This window comes from Falco punctatus (assembly GCF_963210335.1).
Source record: "Falco punctatus genome assembly, chromosome: Z".
Classification (NCBI taxonomy): domain Eukaryota; kingdom Metazoa; phylum Chordata; class Aves; order Falconiformes; family Falconidae; genus Falco; species Falco punctatus.
Genome location: NC_137586.1, coordinates 80,524,749 through 80,542,815, shown reverse-complemented (window position 1 = coordinate 80,542,815; position 18,067 = coordinate 80,524,749). Strand labels below are relative to the sequence as shown.

The 18,067-nt window shown below is 39.2% G+C and overlaps 1 long non-coding RNA gene across 4 annotated transcripts in view; it reads right to left on the bottom strand.

Annotated features, from left to right (window-relative positions):
* The window catches only part of LOC308056325, a 55,789-nt gene that overhangs the window by 10,695 nt on the left and 27,027 nt on the right, over positions 1-18,067 (bottom strand). For 2 of the 4 annotated variants that reach the window (XR_013924780.1, XR_013924781.1), the window contains exon 3: positions 1-18,067. This exon is cut by the window's left edge and continues 10,695 nt beyond it. This is a non-coding gene — a long non-coding RNA (uncharacterized lncRNA). The other 2 variants (XR_013924782.1, XR_013924783.1) reach the window with 2 other exon arrangements.

Genomic DNA, 18,067 nt, shown 5'->3' with positions numbered 1-18,067 from the left:
TTTCACCGGAGAAACCCTCCTGTTTATGTTTTCATCTTACATTCATGAGCGCAGTAGATGGTACAGTGAGCTAATGCTTTGGCATTCCAGTTTCAACAGCCTTCACTTCATGAAAATGAATCTGCCAGCCACAGCCGGCAGATCCAGTCCTGCTCCTTTGGGTGTCAGGGTGTCAGTTTTGTGAGGAGCAGATATTTCACTGGGAAATCTCCCCCGTGCCCTTACATATATAATTCCTGATACCGAAAGAGACAAAGATGTTTTGTGAAGCTCATCCAAATCTTCTGACAAATGAGAGGCAGCCACCTCTGGGATGGGAGAAAAGCACAGGGAAAACTAGTCTGTGGCTATATGAAAAAGAATACAATTACTCAAACTGGAATTCAAGTCAAAACACTGTGCCTGGGCATTAGCTGAGTACAACTCACTGGGAAAGGTGCCATCTGATGAATCACCAAAATGTCTTTGTGATGCTGTCCTCTGCGGTGGTTGGAAATCACATTCCCAGCTCCCACTTGCCAAAAACAAAGGCTCAGGTCTGGATCTGCATGCTTGTCAACAGGCAGCCTCGCAGGTTCGGGCTTGGCGACATCGACACATCTGCCTTCGTACATTTTGACAACCAATGCGTAAAGTGCAAATCCCTCCACTTCTGAATCACAAAGGCAAGAAGCCAAATCAATTCTTGTCGTAACCCACCCTGAACCACACAAGTGTGGGTCCCGCTGGCTTGCTGGAGGTTACCACCTCCATCATGGGAGCAGCGGTTTGCCTCTCGTGCAAGCGCAGGATGCTGAAACATCTGGGGCGTACTTGGGTGTTGGCAAAATGCTTTCCTACCATGTACTTTACTGACTGCATTAACCAGAAGCTTCTTAAAGAGCTTTCCAGATGGATAACAAAGTTACTGGAGGCTGAACTATGAAGCCTTGAAAATCAAGGTCACGATTGCACAGAAGCATCAACTGAAGAGGAGTACATAAACTGCTCGACAAAGAACTTGAATCCTGCATATTTAAATATTCACAGCACCTACAAGTTTTGCTGCTACTCTGTGAAATACAGCTTCATTTGCCAGTGAATCAGGCTTATAAAAATGGTAATTGTGAAGTGCAGTTGCTAACTGTATCAAGAGAAAAGGGATTTTACGTGTAATGGAGATTCTTTTTAATGATAAATTACCTAGCTCCTGGCTACCATGTATGAGCTCTATTAACTGCCAATAAATTGTTCATCGTTAAATCTAGTTCACTCTTCTTAATTAGGCCAAGATTTTTTTTCCCTTTAAATCTTTTCCTTACTTTAATATGGAAAGATATTTGAAATCCCAATGATCCTAACAGCTGCACCAGACACTACTGTAGAGTCACTTAAGGACTGGTGTTACACAACTGAAATCTGGAAAGATCTGAAAACCTATGCATTATACAAATCAGAGTTTGAAACGCAGAGTTAATAGAAGTGCCTGGTTTTAGCTGCAGCAAATTCTGAGCACACCCCTATTATTCAATTTAAGAAAACCAAAGAACACACGACGAGCTTGTTGGTTCTGGAAAAGATGCATACCGTTACCTGGTTACTTGAAAAGGATTAAAAGACATGCTTTACAAAAAAATAAGTAAGGGAAATACTAAGCCTATGAACTGCTGGTTAGGGAGCTCCTGGTGACTACTGTGTAGGAACAAAATGCAGACTCTTTTTGAGAAACAGAGAGAAATTCGTAGAAAGGCAGATATTACCTTTCTGAAACCTACTGCATGATCTGTTCCTAAAGGTGAAATAGATTTCACCCAAACTGCAACACCAACTTTTCATTCTCATTGTTAACTTCCATTTGTCAATGCATCACTACACAATGAGTGACAACATTTAGTCTTAGCTTAGTCCGGCAGATCTCCACAGTGTGTCACCAGCACAACTGTATTATTGGGTATACTAAACAAGGACCTAAGTAGGATGTTGTCTAGAAAAGGTAATTAAGATTTGGAGGCACTGGCTCTCCATTGCTGGAAACCTGTGTTTCCATTTTACCTTTAGTTGTCCGTCTGAAATAATAGGGTAAATGAATGCACATGCATTTGATGTATGAGTTATCACTCACTTTGCATTGCTAACCGGCTCTCTGGATACCATTTAAGGTTTGGACTTAATCAGTCACCAATTTTCATACTTCTCCTGCAAGATGTGAATCTTTTCTGCAGGGCAGACAGAGCACTGGACTTGAGCGACAGCAATTGTGACTGCAGGGAATCCCAGTTGTCAGAGCTGGAGTTGAGTCAAACTCATGTGACTTTTCCCATGGGATATAGTTAGCAAATCTCCCTGACAGAGGCTAGAGGCAAGAAGAGATCAGATGTGCTAGAGCTAAAATGTGTTTGTGTGCACTGGAAGATAGCTCCGCTCTATCTGCTGAGCAATTAGTAGCAGTTTAGACAATTGTACTCCTGTGTTATGCCTCTCCTGCGAGTGCTCTTTTCTGCAATGTAGCCTACACCGGCATGCTTCACACCGGTGGGAATATCAGGGCATTGAACATGCACTGTCCAGAGTGAGCAGGGAAGAGACATTTAAAAAAAGAAAAAAGGAAAAAAAAAAAAAAAAAAGCTGTAGATTTTAATTATTATTAAAAATATCAGCTCCATGGAAACAAAATTCTAGGGCAGAACAAATGCTTATTTTCATCTGAATGGGTTTTGAAAATTTCTAAAAGGTACATCAAAACACTCCATTTTAACTATTTGCTTCGGTATCAGCACTTTATGTCATTTTATATAAACATACCTCTTTCCAGAATAACATATATTGCATATAAAGAAAAAATAATTTCTACTTTTTCCCAACTTTAGGGGGCATGAGGAGGGATATATGAATTTGGGCTGATCAAAACAAGAAGTATTTTCTCCATCAAGCTTCTTATTTAGTGTTATTTGGAGTGTGATATTGTAGTGTAGTTTATCTGGTCCAGTAGATATTTATAGAAGCTCATCCTTCACATATAATGAAATTCTTTCAAATTATTTATATTTACTGTACCAGTTGCAACACATCCACTTTCTCTGAGCATTAGAGATGTTTATTCTTGCTTTCCACCTTCCCTACTCTCCCCAAAGCTCTTTCACACTTCCTTCCAAAAAAGCACATTCCAAACATTGCTTTTAAGTGGTCAATTTAAATCAGATAGCAGCAGAATGCCTGCTTTTCCTCCTTTCCCTGCACAAGCCAGGTGCCCTCCAGCTCTTATTGTTTCCCAGCAGTGTTTTGTCTCAGTGGGTTACAGCATTACAGAAGACTTAATAATCAATAGCTAGCCTTCTCACTTCAGAAATATTCTCAGCTTTATTAGATCGGATGTCTTTGATGGAATATTAGGCATATTGGAAAAGTGCCTACAAATCAGAGAGCAACCGGCTTGGAGGACAAACGCAGATTCATTCTTTTCTCTTACCCAATTTACATGATATTTATATTCCTAGTTTCTTACTACTCACAATGTATTTCGATTTAATAATCAAAATATCACTAGTGGCTTGTCAGTGATTGTTTAATTGACGTTTAAGTTCAGAATTAAATATCAGCACTTAAACCACGTGCAAATCAATGCTAGTCAACTAAACAAGGCAAAGCTAGCTGTGAATCAGAAGGCATACACGTGTCCTAAACCTTGTCAATAGATTTACTGCTTCTCTCACCTTCCTCCAAGGTTTTGATAGGGAATGATCACTTGTCTGTTGCAAATTATGATCACAATAAAGGGTCTGTTTTTTCCCCCCACATCTTTAATAGCTAAGAACACAGTAAAACATGGACTTAAAATCAGAATTTTGAGTCACCCTTGAACTCCTCTTTTCAGCAAATCATATATGCAGCCAAACAGCTGATTAAAGGGAAACAGTTGTGGGTTCAATGCAAAACTTTTGCCACCTCAGGTTGAAAAAAAATAATGGTTTAGTATATTTTTGGAGTATGATCTTTCAGTGTGGTAAACAACTTCAAGTCCTGTCCAATCCAATAAATCCTTAGTACATTCTGTTTTACTCAGCATGCACTCAGCATCTTTCAGATTAGTTCCTTGAATTGTAACATAATTGTGTTTATTTTGCTTCTGTTTCCTTTCTTACTGCAGCAAAGGTTTGCTTTTCCCAAATATTTGTTATAGAGCTTATAAATAATTGAACCTCTACTTTTCAAGGATAAAATAATAAGAGAAGGATACAGTTTTAGATTTCCTGTTCATAAAATCAGCCTTTCATCTTTTAATTTAAAGGTATCTAAGTGATGTCTCAGGTCCTTTATGAATAATTAGTGCACAATATTAACTGACAAAGAAATCATACTGAAACTATGCCTTGCTGCAATTAAATACTGCTGCATTAAATAGGTTCCAACTGTTGGTTTTTTTCCCCCTCCACACAAAGCAATTTTAAACAGAAACAAAAATCAAAAAGGAGATTGAGCCTTTCTCTCATTCTGCTCTCTGGTCTGGAGAGGGGACCACATGCAGGATAACACCTCTAGCCCAACAAGTAACCTGCCATTCAATTTTGCTAATTCCCTGTCTCCGCCTAGCCTCTTCCTCTGAAAAGCAGAGCTGTCTCAGCTCACTGAAATGGGGGAAATAAAAAATAAATAAAAAAAAGAGAGCATTGCATCTAGAAACTGGTCTGCATCTAGCAGTGTCCGTGGGTTCATCCGTGAAAGCTGAGACCGAAATCTGAGACATCCTCACCTCCGTGTCTGCTCTGTGCAGGATGGCGGTGGTGCTTGGCTCTTGCCTTTCCAGCAGAGCCTGTAAGCCCACATTTTGCTGTCTTAACCAGAGCATTTCTCAGGAAGGTTTTTTTCCTTTGCTGACATTTCTTGTCTAATTGCAGTGACAGGATTCAGTGTTACTGAAACTCTGGGTTCACCCAGGATTGATGAGTATCAGCACTTGAACAGAGAGGGATGAACAAGCTGCTGAGTATTTACTTGGACATCTTACAAGTCTACTCCATCACCTCTGCCTGCGGGGTAGTGCTTAATATTAAAACAGAGACCTACAGAACAAAACCCGTTCTTGTGCATCAAAGCAGGAGAAACTGACTGTCATTTGGCAGAACCTGGGTCTGAAATTAAGGTGCTGCAGACATGCAGTTAGTCCTCTGTGGAGGCAGGTTGTTGGGAAGGCAGGCTTAAAAATATGTAAGAACGAAAAGTTTTCTTCTAGGTCTTATGAAAAAAATAAGGCACATAGTCATGGGTGTGTGTGTGGAAAAAAAGTCGTGTAAAAGTTATTTTTCACACTAGCTCTGTCTAGCCCTGTATAATGTCTTACCCATAAAATAATCTCAGTAAGTGTGGAAACTATTGACAGGTCTGCATTATAGAGCTGTGAATGCAGGAGAGCAGATGCCTATTAACTCCTGCCAGTCTGGAGGGAAAGAGAAGAAAGGAGATACAAAAGAAAAATAACAAGATGATTGGCCTGTAGACTACCCGGGACCACAGCCTCCCCTCACCCAACTCTTCCCCTGCTCTCCTGAATGAACTGTGAAAAGACCTGGAGCTATTATAGAGCTACAAAGAAATAAGGAACTGGTACCAGATGGGACCTCTTGTCTCCATCTCTCTCCAGCCCAAACAATCTGCTGCAGAATTTAGAAGAGAAGGGTGGAGAATCTAATAGTGTCTCAGAGTCGGAAAGATGCCTCTGGCTCGAGCACTGCCAGCCTGTTCTGGAGGAGGATTATTATTATTCTGTGTGCCAAAGGATATGGCTATTTTTCTCTCTCTCTCGCTCTTTGCAACAAACATTTGGCTACTATTAGCCAGCTGGCAAATATAAATGAAACATCACGTACCACTTAGTACGGAGAGTGCCATCCGCGTTTTGCCAGTCGTGCAGCGGTCTGACTGCCAGTGCACATCGCAGCATGTGCCGCACGTCTACTCCTTTATCTGAAAGCACGTATGAGAGCGGCAGGGAAATCTGTTAGGGAGAGAGAAAGTCCGTGGCACAGTTACAAGACATCTTAGAGGAGAATCAGGCCAAGATCTGTCTAGTAAAAGATGGTGGACTGGCTATACGCTCCTAAAAATTCATTCCACATTGCTTGTTTGTAGCAGACTCACTCCTCCACAGTTACATAGAAGAAAATGCAGAAGTTGCATGTGGAGAGAATGATGTTTATACCTGATGTGAAAATAGATCTTTGGGAGTTGGTATAAACAAGCAGCAGACCGGGAAGCACATTCTGCTCTCAGTTACACCCATGCAGTTTCAGCTTGCAATGCTGCCTGCGTGTAACTGAGAGCAGGATCTGGCCCTGTGCCATTGTTCTCTTCCTCCGGCTCTCCAGCTTGCTATTCTCGCTGCCTGTCTTTTTCTCTCTCCTTTTCCCCCCTTTTTTTCCCTGATTTTTATAAATGTTTATTTTATCTTTCTTTTCCTGGTCACGTCAAAGATACATCAATTATTATTTTTCTTTTACGGCTGACCTTTCCTTCTTACTTCTCAAATAATTTTCAAGTATGGAGTATGAGACACATTTATTTCATTGGCAGGTAATATCCCAATGACCTATATTTAGTTGTACGGTAGCCTGGCAATCTGAGTATTTCGATACTTCTAATTGTCTTCTATCAGAGTTAACATTCAAGACTTGAATATTTGCTCTTGGAACAAACAATGCCGTGTGGTATCATAAAATTGTTCCCAAAGATTTTACAGCAAAACTAAGTAGCTATTTACTTTAAATATGCCAATTAAGCATTACTAATGTACAGTAGTACATTTCTAGGCTAAGGATGATTGATAGTAGCATGCAGTGAAATGTTCTAAAACTGCAGTTGGAAAATGTAAATGTACAAAATGAAAAAAAAAAAAATCCTCATCAACTGACAGCACTATTTACACGTTTCAAAACAACACTTACAAATTGTCCTTGTGTTGTTTTATTGTTCTTTAAAGTTTTTTCTGCTCTGTTCTTCAACAAGGTGGTAGCCAATGCAGTAGTATCAACAGTTTTTTTAAGGCTAGAATATTATTTACTATGTAGTTCTAAAATACCTTGTTCTAGTTTCCTTTACTTAATGGCAATGTCATTGGTTTGGGTATAGAGTGATGGGGCTTAAGAGAGAAGAAGAAGAATTACATTGCACAAAAATGTCAAGGTTTCCAAGTGTGGTTTTTCTTTTCTTTTCTTTTATTTTGTATGAGAACAAAGCAAATAATTTCAATGAGAGAGAAAGACAATGACTGAAAACACTTCACAGCTCCAGAATGGCCCAGCAGACCTGAGAGCCACTGTAAGGACATTTTTTCCAGAGTCAATATATTTTTTTGAGTTTCAAAATTGACGTATTTTGTGATGTTGTGATTTACTTCTCTGACTCTTGTGGGGAAAATGGTCTGCTTTGGTTGATCCTGAGCATAGTGACTACTGAAACAACAAAAACCACCAAAGACATACTCCGTGGCCTGGTTATGGTAGTATGGTACAGTTCCACATGGTTATGGTAGCATGGGACCATTCCAGGTGCAGAGGAAGCTTTTGGGCTGTCTCCTGCCATGAGGTGTATCTTATATTTTTGAGCGAGGTCTTTGTCTCTAGTTTTGCTTCCTTTAATCTAGGAGGAATCCAACATGTACGTTGTTTGCCAAGAAGCACAGTTATTCTGTCCCAAGCTAGAACAGTCTGCAAGTCCCTGAATTTTTGACTAACTGCAGTTATGAAAAGGTATAACTATTTATTTTTTTTCCTCAGAAAAGGATTAGGCAAAAAGATTCTGACCATTTCCAGTGGAGGTTTGTCTTAAAAGCAAAAAATAATCAATCATCTGCCTCTTGCCGTATTAGGTTGGTGATTGAAAAGATTAATTAGTATAATTTGCTTTACTGTTGTCGGGACCTGATCGCATATGCACTTGATGCCCTCCATTTTTATTGGCTCTTGGGGTTAGATGGAAATCGAGGGGTGCATTTCTGTTCTGCTGATTTTAATGAGCTTTGGATCACGTTGCAAAAAATAGAGAAATAACAGGCAGTGAAAGTCCTATCAGCAAAGAATTCACTTAGCTGGGTGCCCATTTTACCTGATGTATTTATACTGAGTAATTTGACAGCAGTGGAGTATGTGCAGTTGAACCATACGCTGTCATTTCTTACTAACAACATTCACTGGCTTTGTGAGACAGTGTTAATAAGCACATTTCAGTTTCAAAGGCATCACATATATTATTCTTTTGGATTCCAACAGGTACAGCAAATAGACACTTGTTTGTGAAGGAAAGGTCTTGACTCAATAAATCATTAATGCAAAAGTAACTTATTTGTAGAAAGGCACTTTAAGACTTCTTTGGAGTATCAATGTCCAGTAACCAGATTTATAGAAAAAAGATAAGGTTTTGAACTCAGTGGAAAGCTTTCAAGACACATACTTGTAATTTTCACACTTAAGATTGTCTTTGTTATTTTTAAGTAATGCATTTCAACCTTTTCTTATGTCCTCTTGGACTAAACTCTATAGTACTTGCCAGCTTTCACGGCAGTTGACAAAGCAAAGTTGCTCAAATATCTCCTTTCTGGGTCTTGTCTTCCAATAGCATTTATTAATCTTTGGGCAGGGAAGTAAGATTTCCAGCTGAAAGCATCATGGTCAAGAAATCTGGTATTTATGCAAAGGGGACGTCCCACCAGCACAATCCATTAGCTGTCACCTGTACCAGCAGCCGAGAAAAATTGTCAAGCCATCTAGCAGCCAGGATTATTTCCATCGACAAAGAATAATCAGCAACACATAAATGTCAAAGAACATTGGGTCTTTTGTGTGTTAAACAGCTTTTAATTTCAGGAATAGCACTTTAGCTCTTGCAGCGAAGAGCGCAAATGGTTATGCAGGACAATTGAATCTTCTGGTCTGAAATATTTGTGGTCCATAGCTGCTAGCAGCCTGGCACACCTGGGGTACACTGGTCCCTCTTTCTTTAATTTCTTACCTCCCTATCAGGTCAGTTTTTATGTTACTTTATTAAAAATGCATTGTCTTTATAAACTTCTGAGTTGAAAGTTCTCCCTGACCTTAGAGCGCAAAAGTAGCAGCTTGGGTAGTAAGTTGATGCTGACGCCGATGTGTGCTAGAGGATGAGTTTCTCATGGACCCTCCACCACCCATAAGAGCTCTCTACCCACCCCTTTGAGAAGAGTTTGTGCTGATTTGGTTGTTCCAGTGCCTGTGCTCTGAATCAGGTCTGATCTGACTGAAAAAAAAACCCCGATTTTTTTTTTTTTTTTCTGGCCTCTTAGAACATGACACGACCAGTAATTGAATCTTTTTGACTGAGGTACACTAGAATCGTATTTTACTAGAGCTTAACCCTAGCAGGAAAGAGGGATGGAGGAAATGCCCAGTTTCTGAGAGTAGACTTACTGACAAAAGGGATCACACTGTAGAAAAAAAGCCTGTGTTTTTGTTTCCTCCCTCTTCCCCGAGCTGTTATACTATTTCATGTCTTTTTGTAGTAAGTAGTTGGCTTAAGACAATTTTTGCTTTCTCTGCTATTTTTACACTTCCACAAAACATTTGTCATTCTTCTCTCTACATTGTACTACAGTTGTAATTGTTAAAGGACAGCTACAAAGACTGTTAAATGACAAACTAATGGATCAGCCCAAACATTACATTTTCTTTTGGTTTTAAATATAGGTGTAATTGCTGAAGTAATTTTTTATTTAAGTACCTACAATAAAAATTAAATATGTCTTGTATAGCCTCTTTTCCTTGGTGCTTCTGTGTAAGTTTTTGGGGAGTGGAAGACACTCCGGGCTCAGCAGGGGTGAGGAAGATGCAAAAGAGCTCTGCTAAAGATGCTTTTCAAGAACGTCACCTCGCTTCATAACCTGGATCGAGAGGGAAGCTTGCTTGGCATCTCATGATAGATGGGGGATATGCAGCTTGTGTAAATATGGACTCAGCCTGTTAGAGAAACAGGGAGGCAGAGTAGTGACATGAAAGGAAATGGATCCATGCTTAACCTTTTGTTTCTTAAAAATGAGAGGTGTATTATTTCCCTCTTTGATACTGTAGTAGAGTCCACAAAATTCAATGCCAGGTACAATCCAGGGCTCAGTAGCTGCAAGGAACTAAAATTACATTAGGAGTCTTACTTTTTGGGAGCTGAGCTCAAGACACTTGCTTTCTCAGACAAGGAGTTGCTCACCTTTGACTGCCTCAAGTTGGGCATCTGAAACCTGGAGCCCTTGAGATGATTAGTAAGTATAGAAAAGTTTGGCTCTGGTTCATACATATGCTTGCAGAGAGCAACCATCAGGCAGAGGTAGTGCACCAAAGAGCATGTGTTTTCAGACATTCACCCATATGGGATATCTTTCAGCCTATCTGAAAGGGTTTTAATTGTTCTCCCAATTACTTAGTTGAATACCGGAATTCAACTAAGTGTGTGGAGGGTAATTTAAAAGAGAATAGAAAGAGGTAGGGACTTGACATCACATGCCAAGATTGCATTCCTCATTAATGTTGCTACAGGGAGAGGAATTTGTCTTGCTGGCCAAAAGGTGCTAGACAAAATAATTCTATATTTGGAAATTTCTGGTGAACAGAATGATTGACAATTAGGAGAGAAGGAAAAAGAAATGTTGTCTTGGCTCTGTATTTTACATCTTTTGCTTGGGTCACACAGTTCAGAGTTCAAAAAGTTGCCTTTTGGGAACTCTGTGTTCAATTTTGAGCCCTGGAAAATGAAAAAGAATATTTCAATGATACACGGTTAATCTTCAGCAGTAGTGGGAATCTTGGGGCAGTGCAAAGGCCTAAATCTTGGTCTACTTTTATTAGTGCTATGGGAAATCTCTGATTATCCAAATACAAAAATTCTTGAACAACTATTTTATTGTTATTCAAACATATTTATAAAAATACATCAATGTTGTAAGACCTATAAAAAACCAAGTCCATGCTTTTGCAGTGACACCCAATTTTGTAATGCTACTCTCACAGTTTCAGTAATGTAGTCACAGGTTCTGGTATGAAAGTACTGCAAATCTGATGCACTGAAGTATCTTCTCTTGGCAAACAGAAGCAGTTAAACAACAGTGCCCATGTTAACTTTAGCTCTGTTTGAAACTGAAGGAGAAATTGAAAAAAAACCCACCCAAATGTACACACACCCCCCCAACAAACCCCCAAAACCCCAAACCCAAACCAGCATTCTTCAGATTGAAATGTGGCAAAAATCATGGGCTTGAAATCCTAAAGGACCCTATGAGCAAAAGATGACTGGGAATGCATTGTCTGTGGGACCACCTTTACTCTAGACAGGAATAAGTTCAATGAAAAGGCAAGAGTTACCTCCAAAAACATTGTCCATGTGGTTTTGCTGTTTACCTCCAGCCTTCTTAGAGAGACAGTGGCTATTCTGAACTGTGGCACTCAAAACATTTGCTGACAAAATCCTGGCAGCCAAGGATTTCTGTAGAGAGAGCTGCATCAGCTCTCTGCAAAATTTGGAAGAACTAAATTGTCACCAGATTTCTTAGTGTGATTGCTACAAATGCAGGAGAAGTATTATCATTGCAAAGTTTCAGTTATCACCTAGTAGCTGCCTGTCATCTCTATGTCACTCTCAAGTATTCACTCCATTTTCCAGAGCCCTATTCCTCATCTGTGCTCCTCGATCCTAAGGTGGACAGACTGAGCTCTTCTGTGAAATGCAACCAGCTATCCCGAGACAGGCTGACAACCCCTCTTCCTCCGTCATTTCAGAGAGGCCAGCTTGGCCTCTTGTAACTGCAGAACTGTCCCTCCTAATGTATTCTGTGATTAGTGTGTCCGGACGTATGTACCTACCTAGTTATGGTGGGGAAGAAGCTTTTTGCTTTGGGATTGTTTAAATTTTAAATTCTCCTGGGCTGAGACATGATGAGGATGACTGGAAAGACCCATAAGGTCTGGGTGCAGGCCCCACCATCTCAGCAAGTGCTGAGCACATAGAAGTGTACATCTTTTATTTGAAACACCATAATTTCTTTCATGGAATTTCAGGCAAGGAGAATGAAATTCAGCCTCTTCTTTGCACTGGAGAGGTTAAATTCATGAATGAAATGCTGCAGGTATGGATCTGAAAAAAGAACAGTCTTGAAACAAGAGGAGTAAATTCAGAGATGCCAGGGATGATTTAACGCGAAAGCAGCTGCTTGTCATACAGCAGAGCTTCATCTTGCTATAGGTGAATGACATCATCATTTGTTTTAACAAAACAAATGTGCAAACATATGTGCAAAATGTGAGCGAACCTTTTCCATGTGATGAAGCAGTTTAGTGTAATACACGTTTTCTGGAGTGAACTTTGTGAACTCTTGCTTAGAAACAAAGTTTTTCTTTATCCCCCCTAAATATCAATTATTGCAGACATTATAGTCATAATATTTGTTACCTTCACCGTCAGCCCAATGGTGGTTTACATATGTGTGGTTATGGTTTAGACTCAAAGATGAGTTCAGATGGTCACAGTGGATGATTTTTACTTCAAAAAAACGTATGATCGTGGCCCCAGTTACCAGGCTTAAGATGTCTCGGTACTTTAATAGGGGAAAACAGTCACTCCACTGCTGCTTTTTGTGCAAAAAATTAGATTTCCTAACCACCATATTTCCTTATTCCTATATATCTGTGAAAGAAGAGTAAGCATATTACTACCACTACTTAGTGTGTCTGTTGGAGTGCTCAAAATCAGAAGAGTTATTCACAACTCATTCTTTCAAATACTGTTACTTTGAATAAAATACTGTTTTAAAAAAATCAGAATACCTTATAACTAGTATACCAGCAGTCATATAAAAATATACACCAGTTAATGAAAAGCAACCGTAAGGTTTACATGATGGAGCTGGGCATGCTGCAAACTGAACGGACATCAGCAAGCGCTCATGGTGAAGGCATATGATGGCTGTTTCCAGCAATGAGGTCTCAAGATCAGATGCTCTGGCAAAACCGTGACATCTCATATCCAACAGGCAGTGCTGATGGTGGCAGGTAATGTTCTGAGGATTGGATCTGTCTGGTTAGGACTGAGCAATAAGACACCTAGTAAATACTTGCAACAATAATACCACTGAGCACCGGTTCCCATGTTCAGCCATTTCTCAAAATGATTTTTATTCTTCAGTGTTTGCAAAGATAGCAAGCCACAGGTAAAAAGAATTATCTGATATTGTTCAAGGAGAGAGAGTGTGGAGTTTAAGCCAAAAGATTCAAAAGGCAAAAGTGTTTCTCTGAATTTTGAATTCTTTTTTCCTTTGAATACAATGTGTGTTGACCATATGTGCTTTAGGTCCTACCTGAATCTCCTCTCATCCATACATCATCAGTTTTAACACAGGATATAGCATGACTGGCAGACAATCTGGAATCAATCTGTTTATCTTTAAAATGCTGCTGAAAAGTTTTAGAAGTTGCAAGGTCCTGAACTGGAAAGAAAATCTTGGAAGTAACAACAAAGAAGCATTGGAAAGACAGACAATAACTTCAGAGTCTTCTATCTGGATCCTGTTGTGCAAGAACTTATATGCCATATCACAGAAAACCATTGCAGTGGAATAAAGTCTTCCTCATTTATTAATACAACCAGGAATCAACCAGGCAGTTTTTAATTAGCATTGTAATTTTCAAGAAGTGAAAGATGGTTGCTTTATAGACTTCATATGCAGCTCAGAAGGGGCTCCAAACACAGCTGCATTTGTTTATAATATACTGCTATTTTTTAAGAGGATGCATCTGAGATACTGTATGTACTTGAAGACCTTGTGCTGCATAGCTAGAAAAATTTTATCAAAAGCCATGAATTCAATGTATTGCAATTTTGCTCTCTGGTGCTTTTCTAAGCATTACAAATCATAGGCTGTAGATGGTTTGCAAATAACCACTCTAGAAGAAAGCTTCCACATGTCTATTAATAAGAATAATATAAATATTCCACAAATAGATGACTGCTTATTGAGGGGCAAGTATAGGGCAAATCTTTTGTCTTCTGTTTGTTCTGCATTTCAGCCATATCTGACATCTAACTGCAATATTTTGCATTCCTTTAACTCTGATACTCAAGGATCACACAAATGCTTTACAAACATCAGTGGGCTAAGTCTCAAAACATTTCTGAAAACAGGACTCGTACATGGCTGACATTTATTTCTGCAGTTCATAACTTTCTTACCATTCACATTATCCTTCTGTTTTCTGGATTGGATATAATCATCTTACTAGGGTTCCTAGTGGACCTTTCTTGCTCTCAGGTAGTAGGTTCTTCTTGGAACTATAATATTTTAATATTTCATGGTTGACTAAAAGAAAAGATCTTGTCTTTCCTCAACAACAGCAAATTATGGATTAACTTCACAGTCATAATAGTAATAACAACATTAATAACATTATAAACAATAGTTATAGTTTTCAATATTACTATTATATTATGTTATTAATATTACATAACTGAAGGACAAGCTTGACCATAGATCCTTGAATTCATGAACTGCTCCTTTACTACTTACAGATACTGCACATTGTACATGCTGAATACGAAAAAGGAATCCAGTTTTTCAAGCCTACTTCAAAGCCTCCACGAATAATGTCTTGAAAAATTTGGTTTTCTCCCATAAGGTCACTTTCAGGGATATTTAACCCTTTTCTGCTGCAACTTGCAAAGGCTGATAGGCTCAAGCTTATTAAAAAATCCATTGCCAAGGGGTACTAATAAACAAGGCTGTCGTAAGAAGCAGATTCCCCCCTGTTGTTTTCCATCTGAGCCATGTTGAGTATTTTATTGATGAAAGGAATAAACAAAGGTTTCAGATTTGGTTCATATCCCTTAATTGTCCATAATTATTCAAAGTATCTAAAAGGACTTGCATAATCTAACTTGGTAGGGCTTGAAGGTGAATGCAGGGAAGGTTTCCAGGCTGATTTCCATAAATACTGTAACTTCTCCAGGCTCACAATAGGCTCAGCACTTAAGGTCTAATATGCAAGCTCTTGCTGCGGCTAACAAGATGCAGCCAGCATTTCTGGCTGGAGCTCCTGGCTGGCTCTCGCATACGCACTCTGAACATGTGGCTCAGCGCTGTGAAGTACTGACTGTTTTCTTCACCCCTAGAAGTCAATGGAAATTGTTTAAAGTGCCCAGCAGTTCTGAGGATCAAGCCCACAAAAAATGCTATTGTTTGGAAACTGAATTGCGGTAAGCTCCGCTTTTGTACCGCGAGTTCATTACTATATATGTTCACATTTCCCCACAATTCCTGTTGAAACATATTTTGAACAGCAAGTCCCCATGTTTTATTTGTACAATCTGGTGCTAGTTTAGAGACATTTTGTTTTGTTTAGGTTTTGTTCTCCCCCATGGGGTACGGCCTTACTTTCACTAGATAGGAAAGTCAGGAAGGCTCCAGGATGCCGTGCATCAAAAAGCAACCTAATCAGCTAAGGCTCTGTGTCTAAAGCACCTACTGCTAAACAAGAGGACTAAAATCTTAAAGGCATCCTTTTCACATTTTCCAGCGACATTCCTAATTTTGCATTTTCTTTCATTGCTGTTAATACAGTGCTCTTAAATTATTTGCTGTCCACTAACAAAAGATGTGTGGACACCTTCAGCAAGGACCTTAAGTACAAGCCTTCTGGACATGTGGTAATTCCCCACGCAGTCAGTAGGGCCATTTTTTTAGAAGTTTAAATCCCTTGATGAATCCTGGTCCTAAAGCATCCAGACACTGGGAATAGTTTTAAAATTTATTTATCCAGTTTCCCTTGAAGGACAAGGAGGATAATTTTATATATGAAAAAAATGAAAGGAAATTAACAGAGTAAGAAGCCAAAGTGATCTTTTTCTTCAAAAAGCAAATTTACAAAGACTTCCATGGAAGGTTATAAAACCTGCCCTGTTTGCCTGAGAGACTTTTCTAATCACTTAGGTAAACATGGGAGGTAGACTGGGTAAATACATATCCAGGATAGGCTAAATATTGAGGTGTTTTAGAGGAATATTTATTGAGTTAAATATATTTATGTATACACACACATACATATTGGTACCTGAAGAATATATATTTTGGTATACTACCTCAGAGCCATAACAACTCTTAGGTGTACAAATTTGGCAGTTGGAGGAATCCAATTTAAAATCAATATTGAGTAAATCATAACAAAAAATTCTATAAAATTACAGCGTTTCAGTACATGAACTTTTCTCAGTTCAGTGATACAAGACCTCATAAGTCTGATGGAACCTCAAAATAACATTAGCAACTGGTGTTTATTTGGATGATGCCTATTGAAATAAATTGGTGTTTTTGAAATAGTTGAAATTGAATAGAAAATGTTTCCTTCGTAATGAGCATAGTATATAGTCATTGCCTTAAAATCCAGAGGACAGAGGAACGGCTGGCAAAATTTTGCTTGACATATACTTTCTTGGATGATTTCTTTAAGAAAGGAAACTTGAAAAATCACTTGTATGTGACACTTTTCCATTTAGAAGAAAACTGAAGTAGCTTGAAACAGTGAAACTAATCCTGCAGATGATCTTTAAAGTTCTCTATTATGGATGCTAGAAACTTACTATATGGCATTATTTATCCTATTTAAAATACCCCTGTTGGCGGACAAACCTCAGGGAACTTTGCGGGAAAGCATTTTAATTGATGAACTATAGAACAGAGTGATTAAAGAAATAAACACTAAGTAAATGTTCTGGCAAGTGCCATTGATGGGAAAGCTTCTAGAGGAGTGGTAAAAATAAGATCCAAATAAAGGTGTAAAAAGATGGAAAATATAGGGCAGGAAGACAGATATTAATCCATCACAAGTCACAGGCAAAGGGCCTTTAAGTTTTGAGTTTCCACACTCTCTGGTCAGTTGTCCTTTAAAATGAAGTTGTTGCCGAGAGCAGTTTTTACTTAAAACGAGTGAACTAAAATGTAGAGAGAATTATCCAGTTGCTATGTGAGAGCTGTATATACCATGAGTGCAACTGGTGAGAGAAATGAGAAAGCAGGTATCAAACCTTCTTTGCTCTTTAGAAGTGGACAACCTCTAATACTTTTTAATTACGATTTGTTGTCGCTTTTATCCTGGCCATATTTTACTTTGTGCCTAGGCTCCCTGTTTCCCGTAAGCTTCCTCTGGGACCACAAACTGCTAACTCAACATCTACGGACAGAAATGCCACAACATAAATTAAGTTGTTTTTTTTTTTTTTTTTTTTAAAAAAAAACCACCATAATTTTTGCATTTTGGTTGGGGGGTGCCACAACAGATAAAAAGCCACTGTGCAGCTGCCTCGTGGAAAAACCTTCAGCTGAGCACTGATAAAATTTATCACAAGAGCACACATAGGAATAAGCAGCTTACCAAAGCAGGCTGCGGTAAAACGTGCAACAGCTAAAATATCTAACGGGATGCTGTAGCTTGACAATGAAACGGTGGCAAAAAGAGCTAATAACACGGGGCTTGTACAGTACATAACTTTGTCTTTTGGGCTGCTGCATTTATTTACTGAGCTCTGCACCACTGTATTGTCCCCGGACCTGGAGCAGAGGTGTACTTGGACTCTCCCAAACAGGTCATCGTCCTGCTGGGTCTGTGGCACACCGTGAGCAGAAGTGGGCAATGCAAGAGCGGGGCTGGTACCGGCACTTGAGGCAAACTGGTGCTGAGCTTTCGTCACTTAACTGTTCACCTTATGCTTCCTGCATTTATTGATTTTCTTTTAAAAGTGATTTCTGAACTTACCCTAGAAAAAGATGGAGACTTCTGAGAATACATCTGGCCCCAAAATAGTCAGAATTTCACCAAAACCCCTCACCTTGTGAGGTCATCAGGTGTTTCAATGAATTCAGAAAAGCTCTAGTATAAGCAAAATGCTGTGTAGCTTCTTTCATTAGTTGGAAATACATGTGTAAGGTTTCTCTTTCCATCTCCAGTTGCTCTTGCATGGCTTGCTGTTCGAGAGGGTAAACACGACACGTGGATACCTGGCTCCGTGTGTGTATTTTTAGCTCAGTTCTCCCGGAGTCTGGAAG